This window comes from Tamandua tetradactyla, chromosome 3, assembly GCF_023851605.1.
Source record: "Tamandua tetradactyla isolate mTamTet1 chromosome 3, mTamTet1.pri, whole genome shotgun sequence".
Classification (NCBI taxonomy): domain Eukaryota; kingdom Metazoa; phylum Chordata; class Mammalia; order Pilosa; family Myrmecophagidae; genus Tamandua; species Tamandua tetradactyla.
The window spans coordinates 119,472,835-119,480,949 of record NC_135329.1 but is presented as its reverse complement, the minus strand read 5'-3'; the positions used below and the strand labels follow the sequence as shown (position 1 = coordinate 119,480,949).

The window sequence follows — 8,115 nt, the reverse complement described above, 5'->3', positions numbered from 1 at the left end:
TTTCTTGTAGGGCTGGTCTCTTGTTGATAAATTATCTCAGCATTTGTCTGTCTGAACATTTTAATCTCTCCTTCACTTTTTTTTTTGTAGCAATTGTCAGACTTTAATATTCATGAAAAATTAAGTCTATCATACACATTAAAAATATAGGAAATTTCATGAAGACATGAAGCTTCCAATTCCAACTTTGTGGTAACTTTTAGAATGAGGGTTACATATAAATATAGTATATTTTATAGTTTCCAAACTTCATAATTATATACCTTGATTTATATAGCTTCTCTTTATATTTTACATACCCCACATTGATCACTTGGTTAACATAGCTTAAACTGCACTGCTTCAGCTAATGGAAATAAAAATTAAAAAGGCAAGCACAATAACATATCTCTCCCCACCACTTTATGAACATGAAAGAAAACATTTGCGTAGAGAGCTAATTTTAGGGAAAAATTAATTTAAAGCTTAAACACTTAAATTAATTTTAGTAAGCGCAAGAAATACAAAATTAAAGAAATCCTCCAGTGACACCTCTACTGACTGATACCACATTTTTAAGTTTAGAAAATATTAACTGCAAAAACTGTAAGAAAAAATGTGAAGTAAATTTGTGTAGAACATTTAAAAATAATATTCATGATATGAGGGGAAAATGGAAAATAAATGAATTAAATGATTTCTGAATTAACCTAAATATTACATTTTTAATTTAAATATAAGTAACACTATTAAAGGATAAATCCTGATAGCAAAAGATTTACACAATGAAGCCAATTCACACGTATTAAACTGTTTTTGCCTCTATAAGAGAAAGAAAGATTTGCTTTGATACTAGTTATAAAAAAAAGTGAATACTAGTCAGTGAATAAAGCATTTCTAAATTACTCAAAAAGAACATGCATTTCTTTCTTTTTAATGAATTTTTCTTAAGCTCCTTTTAAGTTTCTCATTTTTTCTGAAAACCAAAATAAAATTTTTGGTTTTTTTTTTCCTTGCAATTAATTTCAAGTTCACTCGTATTAGTTAATAAGAATTCCAAGTATTGAATTACCAAGTACTGAGGGACATAATAAAGAGAAATAGTTAAAAACAAATAAACAAAAAATAACTGTACAGACTTCCATAATTTGTCAAGTCTTACATTAACTCCAGGGAATCACTTACTGCATAATGGGAATAAAAGGTCACAAAAGAACTTCCTTACTCTATGGCAGAAGGTCTTACTGGTAAGATATCAAATCATATAGTGACTTTCTCTACCTAAGTGACAGTAAAGATCTACAGATTTACAAGTTTTTCTATTAAAAAATGACATCCTGCCAGCACAATATTCTGATTAAATGCAATCACAATCATCTATGAAAATATTCAACAAGAGTACTTCCTTTTCTCCAAGAAAAGGGTAAAACATTATATTAGTTATATGTATTTTCCAAGCTACTGGAAACAGAATAATAAACATAAAAAAAAATACAAAGGAAAACTCCCTCCAATAAAGAACTGCTAGAGGTAGAAATTTAAGGCAGCATATACTGTTTAAGATCCAACTATCAGGGAACAAAATTGGTGTTAATCTGAAATTATTTTAATGGCTGCTGCTTAACATGAAGACACAAATCATGGCCAGTAATCAATCCCTGAATTTCATATTCAAAATTTCCATACCTTAATACCATTATGACAGTTTCTATTAGTATATAATTGTTTTAATGAAAAAAGTGCTTGCTCTTGTAAGCCAGATAATCTAAAGACATTATTGTAAACTAACTGTATATTCATTTATAGTTTGAAATACATTTCAAATGGGCAATTTTTCCCCTTATTTTCCCAGTTTACTAGCATTAACCTTGAGCATGACCTTTAGTAAAGGCTTTTGTGCCTTATTTAGGATACTGAGATATCAAACATTTCAAAGTGATCCAGTGAGAATGTTTTTTTTTTTTTAAAAAGTTTTCAGTAAGTGTTGCCAAAAAAAGACATTATTTTCTCAGATTACCTGAATGCATTTTACTGGCCTGTGATGCTATTAAATTTAGCATTTCATAAAAATGAAATGTTTGATGCTTCTACTTTCAGCTGAGCTAGAAAAAAGAATCAAATAATTTGAACGATAAAAGAATAGACAAACATTTTATGTATAGACTGCTTATGTCCCAAATGAACAAATCCCAATTCCAGATGCCGAATGTGACAGAGGATCCTTAGGCTCCTAAAAAAAGAACATGTGAAATGGGTACAGAATTAAAAGGGAGATTATTTAATGACTTCAATGCTATCAGTCATTAATTTGGCAGACTTGCAACAGGACAGCTTCATGAAGACATTGTAGATGAGGTTTTTTTCCTAATGAAAGGTACAATTCTGCACTTCAAGGAAAAAGTACACTTGGAGATAGTTCCTCCATTTTCACTGTGTAGTACAAATACTTATATTATTGCATGGCGTGTATTTCTGAAAAAGCAATAAAGACATATTAAGAAAACAGACGCTATTTCTAAATTTTGTCAAGAATAAGAAGGCACCACTAATTTGAGGTTGTATCCTGTCATTACTGATAGTTGATTTTGAGTTGTTTATTTCAGCATTTGTTCTTATTAAACTTTTTTTCTGGTGACATCACTTGAGACATTATTGTGGTTTTGGGGCCACAAACAGGACACATTCATAGTAGTATTTCATCATGGAAAAATCACTCACAGTATATGTTGACAAGACAGTCTTTTTCCACCTCTATCTGGAATTCCCACTGCAAAAAACATTTTTTTAACTCAGAAATGGACAGCACAATACTACCCAATTGTAATGCAATTATGTTAAAACACTGAATGAAGCTGCATGTGAGGTATAGGTTTTTTTTTTGTGTTTTTTTTTTTGTTTTTTTTTTCTTTCTATTATTGTTTTAATTCTTATTCTGTTGTCTTTTTATTTCTTTTTCTAAATCGATGCAAATGTACTAAGAAATGATGAATATGCAACTATGTGATGTTATTAAGAATTACTGATTGTACATGTAGATTGGAATGATTTCTAATTGTTTTGTTAATTCTTTTTTTAATTAATAAAAAAAAAAAGGCAATAGGAAAAAAAAAACATTTTTTTATATCTTCATAGCTTAATTCTATGGAGAGTTCATTTGCCAAATTTTCAAAGTGGTACAGCAGAGGACCTAGATTTATCCAAATTCCACCAGGCTTGAGTATTTTCCACATCGTATCAGTATAATCAATCACATTATGAGCTGTGTCTATGAAGAAATGGGTAGCAATACAGTCCCAGGTGGTGCATTCTGAATTTATCTCCTGAAAATCTCCAGCTGTCATAGAAAAGTTAGAACCAGGAGAAGACTGAGGGGTCAACATCAGGGGAAAAGATTGGTTGAATCTGATCAGCTGATCTCTGATTATTGCTAAACTGATGGATCTAGGGATAAAGCTCATATTTATTAATTTCAGAACATCTATTGAGTACAAAGTTGGAAGAAAAGAGCATTAAAAAACTCCATTCATTTCCTTGACAAGCACACCCTAGCATAGCTGTTTCCCAGGCCAGTCTTCCTAGCCCAGCACCAGGCACCAGAATATTTACTTTAGAGGGATCCCATTTCTCTTTTGGGAAATTTTTTAAAATTTTCTTTAATGATTGGCTGGTAGCAGGCATCCCTTTCTGCTTTCCCAGTTTTACTCCAGTCTCTAACAAACTGTTTCAATGTGGCTTTTAACTTACCCATGTCAAGTGTAGATGCTGGTATAATCTTTCCATTCCCATCTTCTCTGTATTCTTAATTTTCAAATATATGTATGCAAACATTCACAATGGTCAGCAGTATTCCTTGATTATGATAAATGTATTTCCGGATCTCATCCAAATGAAGAAACTGAGGAAGTAGTTTCTGTTGATTAGCTGGAAGTGATGAAACTGTCTTTCTCTTCGGTTCACTCGTTCACGCCTCCTGGTGCGGGGGTAGCAGAAGGCAATAATGATCTTTCAGAGATGTTCGTGCTGGAGCCGCTCCTCCTCCTCTTCGGTAGCCTAAACTCCCAGCGGAGAAATGCACTTCCACCTCCTCACTCCCACCGCTGCCGCTGCCTTCCCCTCCCCTGCAGCCCTTGGGTAGTGAGAGGTAGGCCGAGGTAGGCTCAGTCTTCACTGTAGCACCTCTGTGGCCGGCCCTCGGCCTGGCTCCTTTGCCTCTCGCCTGTGACAGAAAACGTGGTGGCAGCTGCTTGGCCTTCCTCTAGACAGTGCCTGCCGCGGACATGCCCCCAGCTCGAGGTGCGCTCTACCCTCACCACCTTCGGCCCTCTATCTGCGCGGGGATCCGCCAGGACTTAAAGGATCCCGGAACACGCACACTTGTGCGTGCAAGGATATGAGAAGGACCCCGGCCACCTGCCCCAATTTGCTGCAGGACTGCAACCTCTCCCTCACTTTTGAAGGATGATTTGACTGGGTATAGAATTCTTGGCTGGAAATCTTTCTCTTTCAGGGTCTTAAAAATATCATACTACTGCTTTCTAGCCTCCCTGGTGTCTGTTAAGTAGTCCAAATACAGTCTTATGTGGTTTCCCTTGTATGTGGTTAGTTGCTTTTCTCTTGCCACTTTTAGGATTTTCTGCTTCTCTTCAACATTTGACAAACTGATTAGTATGTGTCTTAGAATAGGCCTATTTGGATTTATTTTATTGGCAGTTTCTTTTGGCTTCTTTGACTTATATATTTGTCTTTTTATAAAGAGTGAGAAGTTTTTCCCCATTATCTCCTCACTAATTCTCCCAGCCCTTTACTCTACTCTTTTCCTCCTGGGGTACTGATGATTCTTGTATTTGTGTGCTTCACCTTATCCATTATTTCCCTGAGGTCCACTTCAAATTTTTCCATCTTTTTTGCCATTTTTTCTTTTGTGAATTCAAATTCAATTGTTCAGTTCTTCTAGTTCACTGATTCTTTCTTCTGCCTTTTCAAACCTGCTGTTGTGTCTCTAAGTATATTTTTTATTTGCTCCCCAGTATCTCTCATTTCCGATATCTACTGTTTTTCTACGTACTCTTTCAAATTCTTTATGTTCCTCTAATGTCTTTTTGTTATCCTTTGTCATTAGCCAACCCATTGAATTTATTTAGGAGAGTTGTATGAATAGCTTTGATTAGTTGTTCCAAAGTCTGTCTCCTCCCATGCTTTAATATGGTCATTTGCCTGGGCTATATCTGCCTGCATTCTTCATATGCCTTGTGATTTTCTGTTGGCCTTAGGCAAGTATCTTGATGGGGTACTTTGGAAGTGATTTCCCTCAGTCGCCTAGGATTTTGTATTTACTTTGATTTATGTTGAAGGTCTCCTTTTGCACTTGGTATGTCAGTAATTCCATGCCAAACCAAGGTCCAGACCTCATGCAGGGGATTTAACTCGATTTGAGGATCTGTTTGAAGGTAGAGTTTGCCAGGCTGCACTTTTTGTTTCTTTCCAGCGGATGGTGATCTTGGGCCTCCTCCTTCCCTAAGGCCTGCCTCTCCCTAGCCATGCAGTCAGGTGAGTTGAATGGAAACCCGGTGCAAATCCAGCCAGATCTGTTGGTCCCAGTGCAAGATGAGGCTGTCATCCCTGGGGCTTGGTGGTGGGCACTGTACACCTCAGCTGAGATTCTGCTGTGGGACTGATGGAGATGGTGGCCCTCAGGCTCCTGCTTGGAATGACCTCGGGTTGTGAGACTGGGCATGTAAGCTGTCCCTGTCCACAGCCAATCTGGGAATGCCTGCCGGCTAGGCGTGGCATGGAGCATGAGGCATGTAGGCATGGGGTGCACAGCATGGGGATCAGGTCTTCAACCCATATGTTTTGATGTTGTGTACTCATTTTCATTTGTCTCAAGATATTTAATGATTTTTCTTGCAATTTCTTTGTTGACCCACTAATTGTTTAAGAGCATATTGTTCAACCTCCATTTATATGTGATTTTTCCATTTCTCAGGCCAGTATTGATTTGCAGCTTCATTCCATTATGAATAGAGAAATGCTTTGTATACTTTACATCTTTTTAAGTGTACTAAGATCTGTTTTGCACCCAAGTAATGTGATGTATCTTGGAGAATGTTCCTTGAGCACTTGAAAAGAATGTATATCCTGCTGTTTTGGGGTACAGAATGTTCTATATATGTCTGTTAGGTCTAGTTTATTTATCATCTAATTAGATTATCTGTTTTCTTATTACTCCTCTGTTTAGTTGTTCTAATAATTGAAGAGTGGTGTGTTGACTTCTCCCACCATTTTTGAAGAGGCATCTATTACTCTTTTAAATTATGCCAGTGTTTGCCTCACACACTTTGAGAACCTTGATTAGAATTGTCCCTTTTATTTATTTATATGTATATATATACACACACACATAAAATATAATATATTTAAATTATATATATACATAATGTCCTTCTTTGTCATTTTGCATTTAAAGTCTATTTTGTCTGATATTTGTACATCAACTTTTTTGGTTACTGCTTGAATGTAATGTCTTTTTCCAGCCTTTTACTTTCATTCTGTTTGTATCTTTGGGTCTAAAATGCGTCTTGTAAACAACATGTAGATGGATCATACTTTTTATTCCTTCTACCAATCTGTGTCTTTTGACTGGGGAATTTAATTCATTCACCTTCAGTGTTATAACTGCAAAGGCAGTACTTACTTCAACCATTTTGTCCTTTGGCTTTTATTTGTCATATCTATTTTTTTTTTCTCTTTATATTCTTAATTACACTTTCTGGCCATCTTTATTTCTATATTCTCCTCCAAACCTTTCTCTTCTGTCTTCATTTCATCTGGCAGAACTCTCATATTTCCTGTAAGGCAGGTCTCTTGTTAATGATCTCTTTCAGCTTACATTTACTTGTGAATATTTTAAACTGGTCCTCATTTTTGAAAGATAACTGTCTGATAAAGAATTCTTGGCAGGCGTTTTTTCTCTTCCAGTATCCTAAATATATAATACACTGCCTCCTTGCCTCCATGGCTCCTGATGAGAAGTCAGCATTTAGTCTTATGTAGCTTCTCTTGTATGTGGTGAATCATTTTTCTCTTCTTTATAATTCTTTCTCTTTGGCATTTGACAGCCTGATTAGTATGTGTCTTGAATGGATATTTGGATTTATTCTATTTGAAGTCCTTTGGACTTTTTTGGATTTGTACATTTATGTCTATTATAACACTTGGGAATTTTTGGTCATTATTTCCTCAAATATTCTCTCAGGCCCTTTTCCCTTCTCTTCTGCTTCTGGATACCCAGGATGCATTGTGTGCACCTCATGCCATAAATAACTTCCCTGAGAACTTGCAAAAACTTTTCCTTTCATTTCTCCATCTACTCTTTTGTCTGTTCAATCAGGGTGTTTATATTCTAATTCATTAATCATCTCTTCTGCATCTTCAAATCTGTTGTGTGTCTGTAATTGTTTTGATTTTTTAAAGCTTCCAGAATTCAATATACCAGAAATGGAATGGGTTTTAAAAAGGGAATTTATTAATTTAAAAGTTTAAAGTTCTAAGGCCATAAAAATGTTCAAACTAAGGCATCCAGAGAAAGATACCTTGACTCAAGGAAGGCCACTGGGTCTGGAATACCTCTCTCAGCTGGGAGGGCATGTGGCTGATATCTGCTGGTCCTTTGGTTTCTGATTTCAAAGAGCTTTCCCAGGGGTATTTTCTTTCTGTATCTACAAACATCTGGGTCTTGGGTTGGCTCTGAGCCCTTTCTAAAATGTTTTCCCTTTTAAAGGACTCCAGTAAACTAATCAAGACATACCTTGAGTGCGTAGAGTCACAATTTCATCTATTGAAAAGGTCATACCCACAATTAGGTGTCACATCTCCATGGGCACAATCCAGTCAAAATGTCACACCCACAACTGGGTGTGTCACATCTCCATGGAAACAGTTCAAAGTTTCCACCCCACAACACTGAATAAGGATTAAAAGAAACATGGCTTCCCCCACAAGTCTGGATCAGGAAAAAGGACATGGCTTTTCTGGTTTACATAATAGCTTCAAACCAACACATTCCATCCTCTAGACTCCCAAAAGACATTTTCTTTCCATATACAAAAATACATTAATTCTATCACAATATCACAA

The 8,115-nt window shown here is 35.8% G+C and overlaps 1 pseudogene; it reads right to left on the bottom strand.

Moving 5' to 3' along the window:
* Positions 1–2,628: 2,628 nt before the first annotated feature.
* Positions 2,629–7,829, bottom strand: LOC143675749 (carnosine N-methyltransferase pseudogene; annotated as a pseudogene).
* Between the last annotated feature and the right edge of the window lie 286 nt (positions 7,830–8,115).